The sequence below is a fragment of the Sorex araneus genome, chromosome X (assembly GCF_027595985.1).
Source record: "Sorex araneus isolate mSorAra2 chromosome X, mSorAra2.pri, whole genome shotgun sequence".
NCBI lineage: Eukaryota > Metazoa > Chordata > Mammalia > Eulipotyphla > Soricidae > Sorex > Sorex araneus.
In genome coordinates this window covers 151,906,464-151,928,872 of record NC_073313.1, presented here as the reverse complement: position 1 = coordinate 151,928,872, position 22,409 = coordinate 151,906,464, and positions in this window count along the sequence as shown.

Below are 22,409 nucleotides of genomic sequence, written 5' to 3'. Positions count from 1 at the left end.
GTGAGGAGCCTGACTATTCTCAAACTAATTCTTGGGCTTTTGTATTTGACTAGAATGGTGACATTTGGTGGAGCACAAAGGATACTGGGAATCAAACCCCAGTCGGTCATGGGTAAGTCCAACACACTCCCCGCTGTACTGTCGCTCCACCCAACTAGCTTTGTTATGGGCACAATCCTTCACTGTTAAACATAAATGTGGAAAAAGATCTCTTAGTGGGTCAGACAGAGAACAGCATGTTGGTGTACAGGGTGCCAGGGGCTATTCCCTGAGTACCGCACAAAGGAAGGCTTGAGGAACACCAGGAAAAACCTACAGCAACATAAGACCCAACAACAAAATAAAAGGTTCCCGGACAGGGTCCAGCACAGTCCTGTGCTATCAGGGTCAGGAAGACCAAGTCCCGCCCCACCCCCTCTCACAGCAAACCCAGTGCTCAGCCCCACACCCACCCCCCGCTGCCTGATCTCAGAGGAGGTGGCAATGTTGGCCAAAGGCTTCCCAGAGAATCACACACTAACACACACAACCCCTGTGTCTCAGTAAAACCGAACTGCATCCTGCAAAAAAATGCATCCTCCTTAAGCCTCCACCGAGCCTCAGAACTGCCTGAGTATCGGGAAACAAGTGAACAACAAGCATGAAAGTGACCCCCACACTAGCGCGTCCCCACCACTCACAGTGTGAAGACGGGGAGGAGCAAGGCTCTCACTTGGAGTCTCGTGTCCTGCCCCAAAATCGGCCTTCACAGTCAGTTTTCCGAGAGACCCTATATTGTCTTTATCCACGTGTCCTTTATCATGTGTCCAGGATACCAGCCACTGGAGGCCCTGAGTTCACTCTCCCTGGGTGCAGAGTAAGGCGTAATCCCAAGCACCCAAGCAAGGACAAAGATCGCAAGCCCACCAAATGTGTATTAAGATAAAAACAAAGGGGGGAGGCTGGAGTGATGGCACAGTGGGTAAGGTTATGGCCATGCACGCGGCCGACTCGGGTTCAATACGCAGCATCCCATATGGCCCCCAGAGGACATCCAGGAGTAATTCTGAGTGCATGAGCCAGGAGTCACCCCTGTGAAACACCTGGTGTAACCCCCCACAAAAAGGGAAGATGGAGGTAGGGAGATAGTACAGCAGGTGGGCAAAGGTCTCGCCCATCATTACAGGTTCCATCCCTGACAACCCCATACGGTCCCCCACCAGCCCAGGAACTAACCCTGAGTCCTGCAGGTTTGTCCCAAAGCAAATTTCAAAGACCAAAAAGAGTCCAATGGAGGCAGGCGACAACGCACAGGATTGGGGAACATGCTTTGCACGCAGGGACCTCTGATTTGATGCCGGGCACCATCTGGTCTCTGAAGATCACTTGAAGTGACCCCAAGCACTGAGTCAAAAAGCAACAGAGGGGATGAGACTCTTTGAAATAAATGATCTCAGAGGCTGGAATGACAACATAGTGGCAGGGTACTTGCCTTGCACAAAGTCCACGGGCTTTGAATCCCAGCATTCCATAGCTCAGGGTTCCCCACTCCAGTCAGGAGGAACCAGCCTCCACCCACATTTCAGGCAGATGATCCCAGGCATCCCTCACAGGAAGCCAGATGTGCTACAATGACATTATACCAGAAGGTTCCTACAAGTTCTGGACTTGCCTGCAGCCACCCCAGGAATAAATCTGATGAGCACAACAGAGGGTAACACCTGAGAACAGACCCAGCAGGACCAAAAAAAGCAACACTGAGTTGGACCAACACACGAGCGGGTCCATGGACAGTGGGTAGGGCTGGTGATACCGCCCTCCCATAAGGCCTCTCTAACACTGCCAGATGGAAACCTGCGTACTGAGCCAGAAATAACCTCTGACAACCACGGGGTATGGCCTCTCCTCTTCAGCCACTTCCAAAATAAAAACACCCAAATGAGTGTAATCAGCGTTGGCCCCCTTGCACCCCATATAGTCCCCTGTCCTGACAGGAGTGATCCTTGAGTGCCACTACTGTGGCCCATTCAAATCAACAAAATAAACAAAAAATGTGGCCTCAAACAGAGATCCGGTCATGCAGGCCAGGAGCCACTTCCCATCTCTCCATCCTGAAACTACCCGACACTCTTGGCCCACTGTGACCTGTCACTGCACAGCGTCCTCTTATCACTCTCCTGCCTGCGGATGGTGTGGCAGAGGGCTCCGTGGAAAGAACTGAGCTGTGAGCTCCAGAGAAGATCACAGCCATCCCCGCACCCACCTGACCAGAAGTCCCTGCACTGGAGCCAGAAACGTAGTGACCAGACGGAGACTCAACACCGGCTCACAGACCCATCCTCGGGGAGACACGGACAGATGCTCCTGCCTGTCCGGGGAACAGAGAGGTGGGTTGTGACTTGGCAGCATACTGGGACAGGAGCGCTTGGCTCAGCCTAAAGGGGAGGAAACCACAGCCATGTCTAGCCCCGGGACTCCACCCAGTCCCCCAGGAAGGTCCCTAAGACCAGAGACTAACACTGAGGACAGGAGCTTCCGTGCAGATGCGGCCCCTGCAGGACCAAGTGATCACAGACCTATTAGGGGCTCTGCTGTGGGGGCACCCAGAGGGACTCTCCAAGGGACAGAGAAGAGTTTTGATAAACCTTCAGCTGCCCTCTTTCAGAGTGGATGGGACATGGGCCTGGGCGCATGAGAGGAACAGTCTGGCACGATGGGGGTGGGGGTGCACAGAGATGAGGTCCAGCTGTTAGAGGCCATGGCAGGGCTGCTGGTGCCTGGGGCTCCCAGTATGATTCCAGTATGCAGCACAGACTACAGTTTCAAAGCAGTTTCAAAGGTTTTCAGGTGTCAGAAAGAAAAACCAGTGGGCAGGGCACTTGTCATGCATGTGGCCGACTTAACTTCATACGCTGAATCCCCAAGGAGTGATCACGGAGCACTCCTGGGTCTGGCAGCAATCCCAAATCCCATCCCCTCCCTACACACATAAATAAAGCAAAGAGGAAGTTGTCTGCCAACAGCAAAGGTTTGGAATCCAGCCAGATATTCTCAAGAGTCAGTTCTTTACTTTGTCTTTGTTTGTCTTTACTTTGTCCTGTCCCACACCTGACAGGACTCAGAGCTTACAGGCCAGGCTTTAACAGACTATAAGATTTTACTCCTTTGATAAATAATTTTGTCTAAGAAAAAGGAGGAGAAAAAATACACTTACCCCAAAAGAAATCTTAATGGTGAAAGTCTGTATTTTTTCTCAGAGCCTCCAACTCCTTTTCCTCCTGACAGCATTTGTTCTGGAAGGGCAAAACTGACGCTTGTTAATGTGGCAGAAATCAGCAAAATCAGTCTTGGTTTCCCAGCAATGAAATTATCCACCCTGAATCCCCTAGGAAGGCTCCTAGGCCCAGCAAGTGGGTCAAACAATCACTATCCCCCTAATCAAAATGCCCCAGAAATTGTCTTTTGTTAACCCTAAAAGAATGAGTACCTTATGTAACCAGAACTATTATTGCAAACTTATGTTTAACTATTGCCTGACCACTGATACGCTATACACTTGCCAGAACACCTTTGTTTGATAGCTATCTAAGATTTTTTTCAGAAACAATTAGACATATACTGCTTATGTAATCAAACACTATATAAACTGCTTGCTTCCTGAAGTCGGGTTCACTGTCAAGAAACCACTATGTGGGTAAGATAGTTGACCTCAGTATACTGTAATAGAACGCTACTGCTTTCGCACTATCAAGTTAGTGCCTCTGTCCTTCTCGCTGCTTGGGAACCTAATGTTCCAGGCTTAACAGTTCAGATTCCAGAATGTTCACATCCAAGAACTTACAACGAATGTATCAATAGATCAACAGAGGTCAGAGGAGAGCACACAAGGCTGGAGCTCTTGCTGGCCAGGTGGAAGCCGGCGGTACGTGGGTAGGGGGATTTCCTGGTACCCACTGTCCACAGGTACTGTGAACAGAGAGCAGGAAATAGCCCTCAAGCACTGGCAGGTGTGGAGCCAAACCCCAGCTCATCAGATCCCCTAGTAGTGAGACAGAACCTAGAAAGTGGAGCTAAAAGAGCAGAGCACGTGCTTGAAGCTGCGGGTCATGTAATCTAAGAGACACCTGGACAGAGGGGCAGAGTCCCTGACCCTCTCCAAGTATAAAAGGAAAAATAGAAAAAAATAGGCAGGTTGCTGGAGCGATAGGACAGCAGGCAGGGTATTTGCCTTGCACATGGCAGACCCAGGTTCAATTCCGAGCATCTGTATGGACCCCAAGCACCAGCTGGAGTAAATCCTGAATGCAGAGCCAGGAGTAACCCCGTGCATTGCCAGATCTGATCCAAAATAAAATAAAAGCAAAGAAAAGAACAAATAGGAGAGACATTCACAAATCCCAAAAAAAGATGTTCAAAGAATGCTCATTGTTATGATAAATTCTGGAGTGAGACTTTTTTCTGGGGGAGTTTTGTTCCACACTTGGTAGTGTTCATTGGACCCTATGAAATTATGAGGATTAAATCCAGGCAAGCTGCGTGCTAGGCAAGCTGCGTGCTAGGCAAGTGCCATACTAGCTGTAACATCGCCTAGCGCGCCTGGTCTAGGAGAGATGGACAGTGGGGAGGTCTGTGCGGAGACACTTGACAGATGAAGCAAAAAATATTTTTTCTGTAGAAAAAATTACATAGCGTTAGCAGAGACAGTACAAGTTGATAGGTTGTTTTTCTTTCTAGCTGCGAAACAACATTCAATTCTCCAAAGCTGATAGGGTCCCCAAGCAGTGCCAGGAACAGTGTTGAGCTCAGATCCTAGAGTAAATAATGAGCACTGAATGTTTTGAGCCAAAATGTACAATTCAAAAAATAACAATAAATCATTTTTTTCTGTGCAAAGGGGCTGGAGACATAGTACAGCAGGAAAAAAACTTGTCTTGCAAGCAGAAAAACCAGATTTGACTACTGGCATATAATATGTTTCCCTGAGCACCATCAGGAGTAACCACGTATCGCCAGGTGTGCCCCGAACCAAAAAATAACTACTAAAAATGAATTAACTGAAAAAAATCGATAAAGGCGAGAGAGCCAATGGTGACCACATATTGTGCTATAGGAGAGCTCAGGGCACCCACTTAAGTGTGCATGTCACTCCTGCTAAGATTTCACACTAGGTTGCATGATCCCCTGAGGTCCAACACAGCCCTGATGCACCACCCCCTCTGCCACCAGGCTCTGCATCCTCTCACGGTTTCCTGTGGGACCCCCAGAACGTACCAAGGACCCTGGACCATGTGAAAGTCAAAAAGCTCCACCAAACACTATTGAGCAACAAACAAGTGAGGAATTGCACCCCTGCCCCCACAGGGCAGGAGGCTAGTACACTGAGCACTGAGAGGACATCTGCCTTGTATGCTGCTGTGACTGCAGCTAGCAGCCCCTAGGATCCCCTGAGCACCCCCAGGAGAGATCCCTGAGTGCAGAGCCAGGAAATAGCCCTGAACAAATTTTTTAAAGGAAAAGAAAAAAACACGTTCACAGATACCTTTGCAAAGGGTGTCTGTGACCCTTAGGATGACTCTGAATTCAGTCTCAGGAATGAAAGGCAAGAGGCTTGCCTGGGGACGCTCCCCACATGACCCCTGCCCCCACCCTGTGACCATCCTGGCGAAGGAGCTAACACACGCCTAAGGCAGCCGCACATGCCCTGGACAAACTGAGGCTCCTTCGGGCTTTGTTACTTTCTCTTTGGATGGGGCCTGAGCGATAGGTCAGCAAGGAGGGCGCGGGCCTGGTGTCCCGACACCCCATGGGTTCCCCTGACCCCAGCAGGGATCCCTAAGCACAGAGCCAGGAGTCGCCCCCAGCACGTGGGTGTGCCCCTGAAACACACTGAACAATAATTTAAAAAGAAACAACTCTCTTGTTTGTTCCATTATTTTCGCTGTTCTGGAACATTCCGAGCCATCTCACTCCCAGAGTTCGTGTTCATCACTTGCCTTACACCACTTCTCACACCCGGGTTTCTTTGGAGATTTCTGGGTGATCACTCCCAGCCGTCCTGGGGGACCCTGTGTGGTGGCAGCGACTGGGCCAGCGCCCTTCCTGAGTCTGACGCTCCCTCCACTTCTCTCTAGTCTCCTCAGGAAAACACCCGCTGTTCCCGGAAATCAGTGAATAAATGAGATAAACTCCCCCAGGGGTGTGGTGCCCAGTGAGGGGCAACAGTCCCCACCCCTGTCAAGGAGCGACCCAGCTGTACACTTGGCCACACTGGGCTGGCAAGACAAAAGACACTTGGGACGTACCCTGCCCACCCCCCAATGCCTGTGCTGGCAACAATGAGGAGGCTGGATGTTCCAGGAAGTGAAGCCTCCAGGTTCTGTGACTTCACTGCATCTCCACTCACGGCCTTAAAGGGCCAGGCTCCAAAGATTCCTGACCACCAACTTTCTAGTGAGGAATGTAAGTTTTTGTTTCATGCCTTCAGTCAGGTGACCAGGATATCTAGGGGTCACCAGGTCCAGAATAAATGGAGAGTGAGGGACTGAACAGATGGCATACGCCACAACGTCTTTATGTTTTCATGAAAAGAATAAGGGCTGTAGTGATAGACAGCAGTAGGGTGTTTGCCTTGCACTCGACCAACCTGAGTAGATTCCTCCAACCCTCTCGGAGAGATCGGCAAGCTACCAAGAGTATCGTGCCCGCACAGCAGAGCATGACAATCTACCCCTGGCATAATCGATATGCCAAAAACAGTAACAAGTCTCACAATGGAGACGTTACTGGTGCCCGCTCTAGCAAATCGATGGGCAATGGGATTACAGTGGCAGTGAAAAGAATAAAATTCACTAATATTCCAGGCAAACCACCTCCTGGACCATGCCTTAGCACAATCTTATCTTGCCTGTTATTCTCAAGGATCAGCATTAGGCTCCAAAACAGAGACCTGGAGGAGAAATCAGAGTGGTAAGCAGAGAGAGGACAAACCTCTAGCCCTGACCTGGAAAGTTCCTGCTTGGACCCAGAGATGTCCTGATGGCAGGCACTCTGGGGTACCAGGTCAAGCCCCACCTCGGGGAGACACTGCCAGAAGCTCCTTCCTCTCCTGGGGATGCAAAGTAGGCTGGAATTTGGGCTGTGTGTCAAGAGAGGAGTGACGGGCTCGGTGGACAGGGGAGGATATTGCAACCCTGAGATCCGGGACTCCGCCCTGAATCCAAGGAAGGTACTTATGAGCCCAGCCAGGGGCTGACTTCTAGGCCAGGACCCCTTTGATTAAGCACCCATGAGCTTCAGGGCTGCCCACAGCAACCACAGCCCCCAAAGTGGCTCTGCGTGGGGGCAGACACAGGCACTCAGTATGAAAGCAAAACTTTATCCTCATTCTGCTCACAAAATTGTCATGAGAGTGTATGTGTGTTTGTGAGTGTTTTTCGATGTTTGGGTCAAAACAGGCAGTACTCAGGGTATGTTTGAACTTGGCACTCAGGGATGACTCCTGTTGTGGCTTGGGGGACCATTTGGAATTCCAGGCTTGGACTCATGCAAGATAAGGGCCTTACCTGCTGTACTACCACTCCGTCCCTTTCAAAATAAATTTCTTTCCAACACAGCAGGAGTGATCCCTAAACAACTATCTCCTCCTCAAAGAAAAACCCAACTACCTGGGATTGGTGTTTGAATATTAAATGTAATCAAATATAGGAAACTACATTGTAAAATAAAAAATAACCCCTTGCTTTAAAAATAACCTCTTTACAAGCAAAATTCACCCCAAAGCCAGGGTCGCCTGGTCAGGGTCAGGGAGTTGATGAAGTATTGAGAGATGCTTCTCAGCTTTAATTTCAATAAAGAAATTCTGTATCAGGAAAAAACACCAAAGTAGACTGGAGACACATTAAAGAGACTACGGTGTTTCGTTTAGTGAAAACGATCAATCCTCGGTATTCAATATGAAACCATGATCACTAATGGAAAAAAATTTCCGAAGGTAGAGCCTGGAGTAACCTCTGGGGAACTACAGGTGTGCCCACCCCCCAAAAAAAAACAACTAAAATAGAATGCAAATATTCACTTACAGTCCCCAGAAACATGCTAAGTCAGGCCCCCAGGATTCCTAATGGCCCCTGCCAATGAAAAAGTCGAACTTCAACAGGGTCCTTCACCACTGGGGGCTGAGGAACTGCCCCTCAAAGAGATATGGCAGTTTACATACGCATGTCTACAACAAAAGCATCAGGAGAAGGTCAGTCTCAACCCTTGGTTGAGAGGGTTGGGATGGTCAAGATCTCTGCCATCAGCAGGTCCGGCACACCAAGACCCGAAGCCCCCCATGCACTGCTCTGCACCCAGGCCACACTGCCCCATCGCAGAGCTGGAGTAGGAGATGCCCCCAAAGATCACATGCTCACACCTGAGACCCCTTTGCTGTGCAAATTTCCCCCAACTGCAACTACCAAAGCTCCACATCCTCCTAAAGTTTCGGGAGCATAGCAGACCCTGAGAACCAACAGGATATGGTTGTGGGAAGGATAAAACAATCACAAAGCTCCCAAAGCTGGTGCGGTCCCATGGGTCACAGTACAGGGACTGGAAGTGAGAGGCGCTCACGTCCTGCCACTAATTGGCCTTCAGTGTCCCCCTTCAACGGTGAAGTACCACTTTGTCCATTAAACACATGCCCGTAGGCAGCCTGATCCACCTGACATCATTAGGAAATAAATATGCACATGGAAGAGTCCTGTCTGTGACATCATCTATTTCACCAAGGAGCCTTAAAGTTACAGGATCCAAGTGTAGACAGACCATTATGCCAGCCCAGGTGAATCAGTGCCAGGGGGATGGGCTCGGATAAAGGACAGGAGAGGCAAGTGCTGGAGGGGCCTGTCACAGAGTTCAGGGAAGTGAGTTAAGGCAGAGTCCCCTTATTCTGTACTGGTCAAACATAGAAGTAGTGCTCTCACACACACACCTCCATCATAAAAACAGCAGCAGTGATTCAAGGCAAAAAATACAAACGACTCATGGGTCAATGAGTTTCTCCGGGAAGTCATCCATGAAGATGGGGTAAAAGCAGTGACTCTGAAGCCAGCCCTGAAGATGCAGAGGAACTGGCCTAGCAGCAATCCAGAGAGCTGGAGAGACAATGTCCAGGACCGAAGTCTGGCAAGAACATCAGAGAGCACTGTACAGTGAGCACTCTACCCCTTGAAAACACGCAAACAGAGAACTCTCACCTACAAGGAAACCCCAGGACGCAGCTTTAGAAACATGTTTTCAACCAAGAGTCTGGTGCCGGAGAATAGTACTTTGGTTTATTTGAACAAGGTTTCTCTGAATTCCATTCTGGCATCCAGCACAACGCCAGGACAAACTACTTAGAACTGCCAAGTAAGGCAAAAATAACATAAAACGTACTTCAATAAATAAATCCCACGTATGGACCAACCCTATGAACGGAGGTGCATAGGAGCTAATGAGCACCAAACAGTGCAGGATCATTTTGTAGACTTGGTCTTTTGGACAGACCAAAAACAGTTTTAATCAATCTGGTGGGTAGTAGGGTTGAGATTATGCCATTTCCAAATGCAACGTTTTGTCATCTTTTCGCCTAATATAAATGAAATGAGGAGAGTGGAATCCAGGACTGTGACCGCCCTTTACTATCAGTCATCACAGCTGATGCTACTGCCTGCAGAGATGGGAGTTTGGGCGCTCGTACAGGTTCCCACCATATGTAACACATTTTGCTCAAGACCCCACTCCACCCTTCCATAGACAATCAGAAATCTTTCTATGCATATTCAAGTCCATTTCAACTATCTCCAATCCACCCTACTAAAGAACATTGGCAGGGCCATTATCGTAAACTTTTCAGAAATATTTATCCTCAATGCTTAGGTAAATCTTATAAAAATCTGAATACAGGGGGCTGGAGTGATAGCACAGCGGGTAGGGCGTTTACCTTGCACACGGCTGAGCTGGGGTTCTATTCCCAGCATCCCATATTGTCCCCTGAGCACGGCCAGGGGTAATTCCTGACTGCAGAGCCAGGAGTGACCCCTGAGCATCGCTGGGTGTGACCCAAAAAGAAAAAAAAATCTGACTACAAGGAGTGCAGAGCTGACAGATTGGAAAGGTGCTTGATTGCACAAGACAAATGCAAAAGAAGATTCCAATTATTGCTCCATTCCTTAAGAGTCTCTCTGTCAAAAGAAACTGAGGCCTACAGGTTTGTTTCTAACATTTCCATCACGAGGAATGCAATTCCTGAACGTGGATGGATGTTCCACGGAACAACCCAATGTTTCTACATGGTGGATGCACAAAATTGAAGGGTGCGCAATCATTAATTTGTTTTAATTTTTTTCAACTCAATAAACATATACATAAAATGGACAGACGGCCATCTGCAGAATGTTAAAGAAATAGTTTCCAGCAAAATAAAATACACCCAAACTGGGACAGCTCCGAACCGAGGGGGGGCACTGCAGTGGGGTGGCACCAGCCCAGCCTCCAAGTGGCCCTGGCTGCCGGAAGTCACGCCCTCAACCCACCCTCGGCTCCATTTTGCCACATTCAACAGAGAAGAAGCCAGGCATTCTGGTGAGCAACACAGCCGGAGAATGCTCCGGACCCGAGACAGGGCCAGCAACACCAGGGATCCAGACAGATACAGCCAGCAGACCTTCTCCAGATAAAGCCCCGGCGACACTGAGCAGCAACTAACACAGCTCCGGGATGCAGGACTGGGACAGCTCCGAACCACGCGGCTGCTAACGCAGCCGCGAGACCTTTTCTAAAACCTGAAAATATAGAATCTTTTAATGGAAAACTAGGTATCAAATGATTCCTTGGTAGTAGGGCTGTCTTTCCTGGGGGGAAACTCCAACAACAATAGTGAGTTTTGTGTTGAAATATGGAACGTAATCAAGATAAAGAGAAAATGAAGTAGCTGGGTCGGCTACTTGCAAGACAAATGCCCTAACCGCTGTTCTATCACTCCAGCCAATCTTGTGCTTAATTTGACCCAATACAAAAAGCACAGTATTTCTTCAAACATAAAGAGAGTAGGAATTGGGGTTGGAATGCTAGCACAGTGTGGAGAGCATTTCCACTGCATGCGGTGGATGCAGTTTGACCCTTGGCATCACACATGATACCCTGTGCACTTCCAGGAGTAATGCCTGAGTGCTGAGCTTGACCTATCAGTATCACTCTGTGTGAATGAAAAAGCAAGAAATAATAAAAACAATAACAATTGGAATATATTTAAATTTTACAATGAGTGATTTTAGCACCCAGTGGAACAATAGGCCCTCGACTACAGCATTAGGCTGCAAAATTCCTACCTGAAGTGGCCAGACCTCCTCCTTTCAAGTCATATTCTTGTTCCAATGAACTATCCTGATGACATAGTATTTATGTTCAATGTGCGATTCTTACCAGCTCACTCGTATTCAGTGACCCCGTTCCCAAATCAAATTGCTGCAATGAAAAACCCTGAAGCTGCGATTGAAGTTCTGAAATCAAACACAACACAAAATGGAAGAATTAGCAATGGAATATAGTCGACTGTGGTCCATTGTGGAGAATACTGGGAGTAGCTTGGGAAATCACAAAAATAGCTTTTTGGAGATACAGTGACCCAGAATCCAAAGACTATCCACAGAATGGGAAAGGATATTTACACAATACCCATCAAATAAGGGGTTGATATCAATGGTATATAAAGCACTGGTTGAACTCTACAAGAAGAAAACATCCAACCCCATCAAAAAATGGGGTGAAGAAATGAACAGAAACTTTACCAAGGAAGAAATACGAATGGCCAAAAGGCACATGAAAAAGTGCTCTACATCACTAATCATCAGAGAGATGCAGATCAAAACAACCACAAGATACCACCTCACACCACAGAGACTAGCGCACATCCAAAAGAACATAAGCAACCGCTGTTGGAGAGGATGTGGCGAGAAAGGGACCCTTCTACACTGCTGGTGGGAATGCCGACTGGTTCAGCCCTTCTGGAAAACAATATGGACGATTCTCAAAAAATTAGAAATTGAACTCCCATTTGACCCAGCAATACCACTGGTGGGAATATATCCCAGAGAGGCAAAAAAGTATAATCGAAATGGCATCTGCACATGTATGTTCATCGCAGCACTGTTTACAATAGCCAGAATCTGGAAAAAACCCGAATGCCCTAGAACGGATGACTGGTTGAGGAAACTTTGGTACATCTATACAATGGAATACTATGCAGCTGTTAGAAAAAAGGAGGTCACAAATTTTTTATTTAATTGGACCGGCATGAAAAGTTTCATGCTAAGTGAAATGAGTCAGAAAGAGAGAGACAGACATAGAAAGATTGCACTCATCTATGGCATATAGAATAACAGAGTGGGAGACTAACACCCAAGAATTGTAGAAACAACTACCAGGAGGTTGACTCCATGGCTTGGAGGCTGGTCTCACATTCTGGGGAAAGGGCAACTCAGAGAAGGGATCACCAACTATAATGTAGTCGAAGGCCATGTGGGAGAAGGGAGTTGCGGGCTGAATGAGGGCTAGCGACTGAGCACAGTGGCCACTCAACACCTTTATTGCAAACCACAGCAGCTAATTAGAGGGAGAGAACAGAAGGGAATGCCCTGCCACAGTGACAGGGTGGGGTGGGGGGAGATGGGATTGGGGAGGATGGGAGGGATGCTGGGTTTACTGGTGGTGGAGTATGGGCACCGGTGAAGGGATGGGTTCCTGAACTTTGTATGAGGGAAGCATAAGCACAAATGTGTATAAATCCGTAACTGTACCCTCATGTTGATTCATTTTGGTAGAGAATGGGCACTGGTGAAGGGATGGGTTATCAAACTTTGTAAGGGAGAAAAATGAGCACAAAAATGTATAAATCTGTAACTGTACCCTCACCTTGACTCACTAATTAAAAATAAACTATTAAATTAAAAAAAATAAATAAAAAATAAATAAATTTATTATAAATAAAAAAATAGGTTTTTGGGTTTCTTTTCTGACCAGACCTGGTGATACCTGGGGAAACCTACGAAATGCAAGGGATTCAAACTGGGTGAGATTTGTGAAAGGCAAGTACCCTCCCAGCTGTACTATCTCTCCAGCTCAAATTTCCTTGGTTATGGGCTCACTTATTCACTATTTAAATAGAAAAGCAAAATATATTCTTAGTGGGGTAGAGAGAAGAGCAGGTAGGGTATTTCCTTGCATGAAGCTGATGGGCTGATCTCTGAGTACCACCAAAAATAACCTCTGAGAACTGCCAGGAATTAATACTGAAAATTCCCAGGCCCAAAAACCAAAACAAAAGAACTGTAATATATTGATAAAACATGCTAATTACCTGAGGGCAAAAATAAGCATGAAAAGAGGGCAGAGGGGACTCTAGCTGCTCCTGAAATGGAACACCACTACTACAGGCTGGATAGACAGGCTGGTGAAGCACAGATGGGTGGCCAAGGGCTGTGAATCCCTCGACTGTTCTACATGGCTGACAGGTAAGGAATAATGAAGACAAAGCCAAGATACAATACCTCAGGATCATTCCATGACAGGTAATTCATGCAGTGAAGGGCAGCATGAGCACAGCACACACGCAGATTTCAGGAGTCCGAGGCCCCGGGGATCAGCAGCACATTTCACACATGGTCAGGCCAACCACACACTGCCCAGGACACAAGCCATAGAGGGTCCTCAGACACTCACCTCCAAACACACCTCTTCTTCCCAGGCTCAGGGCTCCTCCTTCCATCCAGGACATCACCGCAGGTTTCACCCTGGAAAGCCATGTCACCACAGAAACAAGGTATTAGTGACAAGGAAAACTTGACAAGCCCACCCCATGTGTCCCTAACAAAATCAGGCAAATTCCTCAAAAGGCTTGAATAGAATCTCCACTTCTGATATGCCCTAAACTGGCAATTAACAGTAACATAAGTCCTAGGTTTTAATTTCAGTCTGAAATTGAGTCATGATATAGCCCCCCAAAAAGCACTGGAAGTGACTCTAAGCTCTAAAATAGCATGTGATGGGGTCAGGCCATAAAAAAGAAATGAATTCATGTTCAGAGTGATACTCCAGCAGGGTGGGCACCTGGTGACACACACATTGAGGTTTGATCCCTGGCAACCATATGGCACTGCCAGGAGAAATTCCTGAGCATTACTGGGTGTAGTCCCTTAATCAAATCAACTGAACAAAAAATAGTAATAAGTGAAGTTGCAGGCCTAGTAAAGGAGTACAGCTGGTAAGGCACCTGAACTGTAGATGCTGACCTGGTTTAGTCCACAGCACCCCCATGAGCTCCTGAGTACTGCCAGGAGTGATCCTTTAGCACAGAGCCAAGAGGAAGGCGGACTATGCCCCAAATCAAAACCCAAAGGGCTGGAGTGATAGTACGCTGGTAGGGCATTTTCTTTGCACACAGAAAACCTGGGTTCAATCCCCGGCATTCTATATTGTTCCCCCATGCACTGCCAGGAGTAATTCCTGAGTGCTGAGCCAGAAGCAACCCCTGAACATTGCTGGGTGTGACCCCCAAAGATAAATAAATAAGATGTTAAAAAACCAAAGGAAAATCAAAACAAAATACTGAACTGAAGGGAAGTACAAGAAGTAAATGATTTAACAATGGAAGGAAATATTTAGAGGAATCTGAAACCAGTAGAGTATGTGGGCACTTTACCATGCAACCCCAAGTGAGCAACCCCAAGCAGTGTGTACACATATGTGCCTGGAGGACTCAGAACTCACAGTTCAGGGCTGCCTCAAATCCATGCCGAACAATGTAAAAGTGTTCTTTTTCATTGGCTCTTTTGATTATCACCCGGTGATGATCAAGTCCTCCTGGTTCTGCTCTCCAGACTTATGACTGGTGGTCATCTCGGACCACATGGGATGAAGGTGATTGACCCTGAAGCAGTCAGGTCTGAAGCAAATGCCCAAGCGCTGTACTAGCTCTCTGGCCCCATGTGAAAATGTCCTGACCTCCAACATCTCTGGCAGTCCCAGAGATCCTTTGTTCTGTCTCCTTGAATCCAGTGCATGCCGGAAACTGTACACACAGAAGCATGACACTTTGTGACTGAGCAAATGACGCTCTCTAGAGCAAGAAGGACAAAATAGGGGAAACATACATTCTGGTGCCAGAGTCATTGTAGCTACCAGGGCAGCAAGTCCTGGGGATGCTGATGCCTGTCAGGTGTGAATTCAGAGCAGAGACCAAGAGGAAGCCCCGAGCACCTCCCCTGTTGGATACAACAAATCCAATAGAAACAAAATAGCAGGATGGAGTAATAGGACAGTAGGTCCAGGAATAGTGGGTAGGACTGTCAATCCCTGCTGTCCCATCTGGTATCCCAAGCACTGACAGGTGCAATGTCGAGTGCAGAGCCAGGAGTAACCCCTGAGGATCACTGAGTGTAACCCTGCCATATCCTCCGAAGACAAAAGAAACTGAAAAAGTCAGCTGTGCATCCACGAAACCTCAGAGTTTCCCTGAGACCTGGCAAGAGTGATCCATGAGCACTGACTTGGGAGAACACATTGAGCAGCGGTGTGTGGGTAAATCCAGGTATAACAAAACAAACAAGGAGAAAGTGTCTTCAAACAGCAGAGAGTCACTCAGGCCAGGATCCACATCCCAAGGCTTCTTACTGAAACTCAAGAGACAGAAGTCACTGGAAGCCTGTGTGTCCTGTCACCCCACCCTGTCAGCACATCTCTCTCCTCGAACCTGGGCACAGTGTGTCATTTGGCACGTCACCATCATAACCAGCCTCTGTAATTCCAAAGGGTCAGCAGGAGTAAACATCTGGAAGAGAAGTCAGAGCCGTGAGCACCGGAAAGGAGCACAAGCCCTGGCCCTGACCAGAAGTCCCAGCATTAGAGCCAGGAAGCAGACAGCCTCACCCTTAGGCACAGTTCACAGACCCACCCGGGGAAACACTGACAGATACGCCTTCCTCTCCAGGGAAAAGAGAAGGAGGCTGGGGTACAGGTTGCCCATCCATTTTAGGGAAGGCAAGGCAAGCAGCTGACTTGCCGTCTGATCTCTCAGGGCCCTGGGGTCACTCTAACTGAAAATTTTATACTATCGAAACAGATGTATCTGGCTGAATAGATGGACATTAGGTCCCAGAGACAGAGTAATACAACTGGTCATTGCAAACTCCGTTTCTGCAATTACTCACCTGAACAGAAGGGGGAGCCTCTGGGCCAGGAGAAATTGTCAAAGGTGAAATGCTCTGAAACTCGACAGGTGGAGCAGAAATTTTTTTTCGGGGGAAAAAATAAAATCACAGAGTTAACAGAGTTAGTACATCTGATGAGGTGCTTTATGTTTAAACAGCTAAACGGGGTTCAATATGCAGGAGCGCATAGGGACCCACATCAGGAGTGCCAGGAACCATGCCTGAGCTACGATCCAAGAGTGAGCCCTGAGCACTTGCCAGCTGTGGCCCATAAATAAAAGTGCAAGAGGTGGGGTTCTTGTCTTGCACGTGGCTAACCAAGGTCTGACTGCCGGCATCCTATGTTTCCCTGAGAAACCACTAGGAGTGATCATTGAGTGCAGAGGTAGGAATAACCCCTGAACATTGGCAAGTCTTCTCTCCCTGCAGAAAAAAAAAAACCTACAAATTATTTAAAATAAATCAATAATGGTGTTGTGGCCAATAGTGATTCTAGATTTCATTATGGTAGGGTATGGAGCACATCCTACTTCCAGCCTACTTCCTGCTAAGTTTGCACACTTGGTTGCACAAACCCCTCTGTTCCAACACACCCAGATGCTACACCCACTTCCACCAGGGACTCTTACAGCTCCGCATCTCCCAGGATCCCAAAAACTCACTGCAGGCTCACGGATCCTGGGGATATCAAACGATCAACCAAATGCTTCTGAGTCTCAAGCAACTGAAGAGGGTAGTGCACTGGGAGAGCATCTGCCTTGCAGGAGGCTGACCAGGACTGAGCCTGACATTCCATAGGGTCCTGATACCACCAAGAGTCCCCTAATGCAGAGCCAGGAGAGACCCTGAACGCTGCTAGATTATCATTCAAAATATAAACAAAAAGAATCCCACCCCCACCCACCCCCAGACCTTTCGAGGGAAACCATCCCTTTAGCCCTGACTCCATAACTACCCTAATGATGGAAGTGGGCCCGCAAAGGACCGGCCTGGGAACATTCCTGGGTGATCCCCAGTCCCAGCCTATGACCGCCCCATGGCCTCCGAGTGTCCCTGCAGAACCAATGGTGAGGTGGCCTGTGCACAACCTACCAACCTGCGCGGAAACTGGGGAAACTGAGACTTCCTCTTGTCTCACATACTCTCTGGTTGGGGGCCAGAGCAATAGGGCAGCATAGGGAGGGCGGACGCAACAAAGGTGTCAGCCTGGACTTCAACTGGAACGAGATTCCATGAGGTCACATACATTTCCTGTCAGTCTTAAAGGGCCAGGATCCAAATATTCATGACCAGGTACTTTCTGTTCAAGAAAGTTAATTTTTTCCCAATTCTGGTCTTGGATCAGATCACCAGGCCCTCTGGAGAGTCCCAGGTCTGAAACAGATGGAGAGTGACACTGAACAGAGGGCATATGGAGCCAAAGTCTTTGTTTTCCTTAAGGGAATAAAATACACAAAGATTCCTTTGCAAACACCCACCAGGACTATACCCCAGACCTGACCTACCAAACACCACCCCCCTAAAATATTGCGCAGAAATCGCTGGGCGTTAATATTCATATCATGCTGCTTTGTGTTTACTGATTCATTTTGGGGAGCACGTTCTGTAGTGCTGAGGACTTATTCCTGACTGCTCAGGAATCACTCCACACTGGGCTCAGGGACCATCTGGGGTGCTAAGGATGGAGACTGGGTCAGCAACTTCCCTGCTGGACTGTCTGAGCCCTGATTTTTGTTTACTGAACTGAACTTCCAGTTGCTGGAGTAACTTCAACTGTTCATGATCTCCATTACAGTAGCGAGCTAAAAACTAAGTGAATCATCTGGCCCTAAAGGGGTTCTGAGATGACCCAGAAGAGGACTCAGGAATTGGAGATGGCTGGGAAAGTATTACATGTGTAAGCAATAACCCTGTGTGCATTTGAGTGTGTTCATAGCCATTGGTGTTCTCAAGCTATTCCTCTCTGTGCTCAGCAACTCTTCAAACAGTGCTCAAGTTCGATAATGCACTGAATTCAACCAAAATCTAAAGTGGATCAGCTGCACAAACAAAAAGGGCCTGCAGGGGCTGGAGTGATAGCACAGCGGGTAGGGCATTTGCCTTGCATGTTGGATTCCATTCCCAACATCCTCCATGGTCCTCCAAGCACCGACAGGACTAATTCCCGAGTGCAGAGCAGGAGTAAACCCTGCGCATCACCAAGTGTGACCCAAAAAGCAAAAAAGTTCCTTCACTGTTGTGTAGCTGAGTCGTCACTTAGTAGTTTAGTAGTAGATGAATTATGCAGCAAAATTTTAATTCTTCAAAATTTGAACAAATGGTGAAGAACAATTGGACACTGGATATTCAGGAGAAAGTTTCTTTTTCAGAAATGTTACCTTATTGCTTGTCTATGATGATTTGACATTTGTTACATTGTATCACTGTATCACTGTCATCGCACTGCTTAATGATTGAGATTGTTACTGTTTTGGGCATATGAAATATGGCATAGGCAGCTTGCCAGGCTCTGTCTGCAGGCAGGATACTTTTGCTACCTAGCTGGACTCTTTGAGAGGGATGGAGGAATTGAACTAGGTCGGCCTTTAGCAAGGCAAACACCCTACCAGCTCTGCTATCACTCCAGTCCCTTTGGTACTTTAAAATATAAAATTTACTTAGTTTAGAAGTTGATTTTGATTTATTGCATTTGTTCAAGAAGCATCCTAGTATACTGAAGTTCATGTAACCCCTCCACAAGGGCACCTGCCAGTCACAGGGTAAAATAGGAACAATGGCTTAACGTCCACAAAAGTGAGGTGGTTAGAGATCAAGAGATGACTGCTTTGGAAAGAGAGAGACAGACATAGAAAGACTGCACTCATCTATGGTATATAGAATATCAGAGTGGGAGACTAATACCCAAGAACTGTAGAAATAAGTACCAGGAGGTTGACCCCATGGCTTCGAGGCTGGCCTCACGTTCCGGGGAAAGGGCAACTCAGAGAAGCGATCACCAACTACATTGTAGTCGAAGGCCATGTGGGGAAAGGGAGTTGCGGGCTGAATGAGGGCTAGAGACTGAGCACAGCGGCCACTCAACACCTTTATTGCAAACCACAACAGCTAATTAGAGAGAGAGAACAGAAGGGAATGCCCTGCCACAGTGGCAGGGTGGGTTGGGGGGGAGATGGGATTGGGGAGGGTGGGAGGGACGCTGGGTTTACGGGTGGTGGAGAATGGGCACTGGTGGAGGAATGGGTTCCTGAACTTTGTATGAGGGAAGTATAAGCACAAAAGTGTATAAATCTGTAACTGTACCCTCACGGTGATTCTCTAATTAAAAATAAATAAATTATTTAAAAAAAAAGAATGGGAAAATGTTAGGGAAGTAAAAGAGTCAATGGACTATGATAGGGGAATTTGGGTATTTTGATGGTGAGAATGATATAATGATGTGAATTTGAAGAGTTGTCAGTTTACTCTTGCAAAGCATATATAGGACACAAGCCCATATTTTCTTTTTTTTTTGACATGAAAAAATGCTCTTTATTGCTAATTATCAGGGAGATGCAAATCAAAACAACAATGAGATATTATCTCACACTACAGAGAACAGCACACATCTAATAAAACAAGAACAACCAGTGCTGGCATGGATAAGGGGAGAAAGGGACTAATCGTTCATTGCTGGTGGGAATGCCGACTGGTCCAGTCCATTTTGGAAAACAATATTTTCCTCAAAAAAACAGAACTTGAATTCTACACCAAAATCACTGCAGGGCTAGGTTTAAAACATTGAGAGATTTGCACAGAGTATTTTAATGACCTATTCAAGATCATAATTAAAAGCTGTCTCTGGGAATAAAAAAGACCTGGATTCTGTTTCTCATGTCACCAGATGGTCTCTATCATAGATTTGTAAAGACAAGATAAAATCAGTGGCAGTAACTGCTGCCCTCCCTTACCTGAGCTGCATATTAGCATCCCAATAGTAGACTAAAGTGGCCACTGGTTCTTTTTTTATTGTCCTTGAGATAGAGCCTCATTTTCTCCCCTAGTAATTTGGTTCAACCAAGATAGTGGTAAAAATGATATTCTGGCACTTCTAAGAAGCCTTCCAACATCTGTGTGGGTCTTCGGGACATTCTGTATACTGGCCTTAGATAACTTTTTCTGGAAGCTGGTCACCTGCTTTCAGAAGCCCAAGCCACATGGAGCTCTATGGCCAACAGTCATAACTAAACTCTCATATCTCAGTCAGAATCCACTGCCAGGATTTGGCCCAGGCTTCTAAGAAATAAAGGTACCATATTGGATGAGATTCCTCCTTCTCAGATGCTCCATCTTCCTCATTCTCCCTCTTGGATACTACATTCAGAGTTCAATGGCCCAGTCCAGTTTCTCTTAGATTTATAATCTGCAAAAGTGTGACTCTAATGAAATAATACAATACTTGTTTCAACACACTGTGTTCAGTAGGTTGTTGTTTAAAAATAGATTAAAACACCATCTAGTAATTTTCACAGGAACCTCCTAAACACCCCCCACCCCTCTCCATCTTCTTTACCTATAAATTCTATAGAAGTTTCATTTGTTGCAGGGACCTCATGGAAGCCTTATGGTGCAGAAAAGTCAATTTTTTTGTAAAAGATGACTTAGGCGACTCCATTTTCTTTTTTTTTAAAATTTATTTATTTTTAATTAGAGAATCACCGTGAGGGTACAGTTACAGATTTATACACTTTTGTGCTTATACTTCCCTCATACAAAGTTTGGGAACCCATCCCTTCACCAGTGCCCATTCTCCACCACCCGTAAACCCAGTGTCCCTCCCACCCTCCCCAAACCCATCTCCCCCCCACCCCACCCTGCCACTGTGGCAAGGCATTCCCTTCTGTTTTCTCTCTCTAATTAGCTGTTGTGGTTTGCAATAAAGGTGTTGAGTGGCCGCTGTGCTCAGTCTCTAGCCCTCATTCAGCCCGCAACTCCCTTCCCCCACATGGCCTTCGACTACAATGTAGTTGGTGATCGCTTCTCTGAGTTGCCCTTTCCCCGGAACGTGAGGCCAGCCTTGAAGCCATGGAGTCAACCTCCTGGTACTTATTTCTACAGTTCTTGGGTGTTAGTCTCCCACTCTGTTATTCTATATACCATAGATGAGTGCAATCTTTCTATGTCTGTCTCTCTCTTTCTGACTCATTTCACTCAGCATGAAACTTTTCATGCCCATCCACTTGACTACAAAATTCTTGACCTCCTTTTTTCTAACAGCTGCATAGTATTCCATTGTATAGATGTACCAAAGTTTCCTCAACCAGTCATCCATTCTGGGGCATTCGGGTTTTTTCCAGATTCTGGCTATTGTAAACAGTGCTGCGATGAACATACATGTGCAGATGTTGTTTCGATTGTACTTTTTTGCCTCTCTGAAGCCCATATTTTCTTAATAAAACTTAATTAGAAACAATAAATACTTTAATTTAAAAAAAAAAGATGACTGCTTTGTATAATCACTCTTCTCACTTCTCTATCAATGCTTGCTTTGCTGTGCTTACAGTAAATTTACTGTGTCCCAGGATATGGGCCTAGTAAGTTAAACTAATTTGACGGGTGCTTATTAAAATAAAAGGTGGGCCATTATGTGGTTTTTCCTAATCAAACCCTGTGCTTCTGCTGAGGCTGCTACTCTTGCCTAGCAGGACAGCTTGCCGGCTGTTGTGAATACATCCACCAAATTTTATTTGTGTTTCTTTTTGCTTCTGGGTCACACACATCGATGCTCAGGGTCTACTCCTGGCTCTGCACTTAGAAATCACTCCTGGAGGTGCTTAGGGGACCATATGGGATGCCGTGAATCAAACCCAGGCTGGCCGCGTGCAAGGCAAATGCTCTACCTGCAAATTTTATTTTTTTGTTTATTTATTTATTTATTTTAATTTAAATTTATTTATTTTTAATTAGTGAATCACCGTGAGGGTACAGTTACAGATGTATACACTTTTGTGCTTATGCTTCCTTCATACAAAGTTCGGGAACCCATCCCTTCACCAGTGTCCATTCTATACCACCAGTAAACCCAGCATCCCTCCCACCCTCCCCAATCCCATCTCCCCCCACCCCACACTGCCACTGTGGCAGGGCATTCCCTTCTGTTCTCTCTCTCTAATTAGCTGTTGTGGTTTGCAATAAAGGTGTTGAGTGGCCACTGTGCTCAGTCTCTAA